Raw genomic sequence first — 3,178 nt, forward strand, 5'->3', positions numbered from 1 at the left:
GAGGTATATAGGAGTAAGAACCTCCCTTTCTGATCTTATAATTATTCCCCTCTCTGAAATAAAAGAAAGATTTTGTTTTACCTTGTTTTGACCTAGAGAGAGAAAATGTCTAGAGGGAGGTAGTCCAAAATTGAGATATTTTTTGATATAAAAATTCTCCTAGTGTCTAAAATAAATGCCCCTGAAACAGAAATTCAAAAAGAACCTTCCAATGTGCAATTGGAATTAATTGGAAATGGGTATAAAGGACCTTAGACTAAGGATCTAGATTTTCAGAAATTTTTGGATTATGGTCCAATTAAGGTTCCTATGGGCCAATAAGATCAATCCATGTGTGGGGAGGAGATAAATCCAATTTGTAAAAGAAAATACCCAAAAATGAGTAAATACTCACATAAGATGAAGAGTTGACTATGTACAAGGGTTATTAGTAAAAAACTATGAGTATTACTAAAAAAATGTGATATTTTGGATATAATGATTCCATTTTGACACATGTGTAAGGAAGGGGAGTCCCTTCAAGGAGGCGCCTACTTCACATGCTTGAATGAGTTTTAAAGTCAAAAATAATGTGATATTTTTATCTCTCCTCTCTCTTGGATCAAACCGAATCAAAAAAGGAACCAAACTAGGTCCAAATCTGGTCCAAATTTAACGAAACTAAATCTAAAAAATTCTAGAAATCAGTTGTTCTTGGTTAGAGCCTCCCTCTCCTATAAATAGAACCTGAGCCCTTTGTAAAAAAATAGGAGAATTATACTATGCCAGAATTATGCTGAAATAATGATAATTTTTACTATTCTCTAAAATTCTCTCCAAATTGAAGAAATTGGAGCTTCCCTCCTTCTTCAATCTCCATTGGTGGCTCCATCAACATACCAAACCAATTGATTGGTTGGGGGCCTCTACCGTGATCAAAGAATCAAGCAATTTTGTAAGGTAAAGGGTGAATTTTGATCTTTTTCTATAATTTCTCAATGTTTCTCTCTTCTCAACCCCTCTCAAGCTTGAGAAGCTTAATTGGAATGGCTTTTTAATACTATTAAAGTTAATTGATGAATGGTAGTAAGAAAATACCTAAATTTTCATTTATGCTTAATTTTAATGATTTTTATGATTTTTGTCTTCTCTAAAATGAATATGATGTTATGCCTCATTGAAAAAAGGCATTCCCCTCTCTTCTTTAGTAAATCCAACCATTCTTTATCCTAGATGAATGATTAATGGATAAAATCAAGCTTTTTATAATGTTTCTCTTTGATAAGTAGAAAATGTTTACATTAGAATGATTTAAATACTCTTGGTGAACTTCTAATTAATTTTAGAGAGTTAAAAATTAAAAAATGGTCAGCCATACAAAGGAGGTTATGGCGAAATTTTCTAAAATTGTGAAAAATAAGTTTTATTTTTTTTATTTCAAAAGAGTAATTCCCTTCTTATATGTATTCTTAAAGTGTTATTTTTCATCCTAGGTATAGAAAAATGCATACTAAAAATATTTTATTAAAAAAGTGTTACTTTCTTTAGAATTAAATTCTATGCATAGGAGGAAGCATATTGAAATTTTTATTTTGATCATAAAAGAGTGATTTTTATCATAAATGATTCTAATGCATAAATGGATGCATAAAATAAATTCTTTTATATTAAAAGAGTGATTTTCATCATAAATGATTTGTATGCATAAACATATGCATAAAAGATATTTTTTTATATTAAAAGTGTGATTTTCATCATAAATGACTTTTATGCATAAATGGATGCATAAAAGAAATTCTTTTATATTAAAAGAGTGATTTTCATCATAAATGATTTGTATGCATAAACATATGCATAAAAGATTTTTTTATATTCAAAGAGTGATTTTTATCATAAATGATTTGTATGCATAAACATATGCATAAAAGATTTTTTTATATATTAAAAGAGTGATTTTCATCATAAATGAATTTTATGCATAAATTAGATGCATAAAAGATTTTCTTTTATATTAAAAGAGTGATTTTCATCATAAATGATTTGTATGCATAAACATATGCATAAAATATTTTTTATATATTAAAAGAGTGATTTTCATCATATGCATAAATTAGATGCATAAAAGAAATTGTTTTATTATAAAAGTGTGACTTTCATTAGAATTGAATTTATGCATAAATAGATGCATAAAAGAAAGATTTTATTTGAAAAGAATTATTTTTCATTGAATTTAGTTTTTATGCATAGGAAGAAGCATAAGAGAAATTCTTTTAGTCTAAAAGTGTAATTCCTACTAAATTGGATTTATGCATGGAAAGATGCATAAAGAATTTATTTTAATCCAAAAGTGTTATTCTCATCAAATTTGATTTTATGCATAGAAGGATGCATAAAGAAATCCATTTTTATTTCAAAAGAGTTATTTTCATCAATTTTGATTTTGTGCATAGAAAGATGCATAAAGAATTTTATTTTTAATTTAAAAGAGTTATTTTCATCAATTTTGATTTTATGCATAAATAGATGCATAAAGAATTTTACTTTTAATCCAAAAGAATTATTCTTATCAATTTTGATTTTATGCATAGAAAGATGCATAAAAGATTTCTTTTTATTTCAAAAGAATTATTTTCATTAAAACTAAATTCATGCATAGATAGATACATAAAAGATTTATTTTTATTTTGAAAGTGTTATTCTCATTGAAATGGAATTTATGCATAGTAAAATGCATAAAAGGTTTATTTTTAATTCGAAAGTGTTATTTTCCTTAAAATCGAATTTATGCATAAATAGATGCATAAAAGGATTTTTATAAAAGTGTTATTCCTACTAAAGTTATCTTTATGCCTAATTAGATACGTAAAGAATCTTTATATCAAAATATTAAAATTCTCTTTCATTCTATGAATGGATGGATGGAAGAATATGAATTAGATAAATGTAAATGAATGAATGGCTGTAGATGTCCTGTGAATGGGGATGTGAAAATGGATGTATGGATGTAGATGTGAATGTGGATGTATAAATGTGGATGTGGATGTGAAAATGGATGTATGGATGTAGATGTGGATGTGGATGTGGATGTGGATGTGGATGTATGGATGTGGATGTGAAAATGGATGTATGGACGTAGATATGAATGTGGATGTATGGATGTGGATGTGGATGTGGATGTGGATGTATGAATGTGGATGTG

The sequence above is a fragment of the Cibotium barometz genome, chromosome 41, assembly GCF_041138505.1.
Source record: "Cibotium barometz isolate CiBa-2024 chromosome 41, ASM4113850v1, whole genome shotgun sequence".
Classification (NCBI taxonomy): Eukaryota; Viridiplantae; Streptophyta; class Polypodiopsida; order Cyatheales; family Cibotiaceae; genus Cibotium; species Cibotium barometz.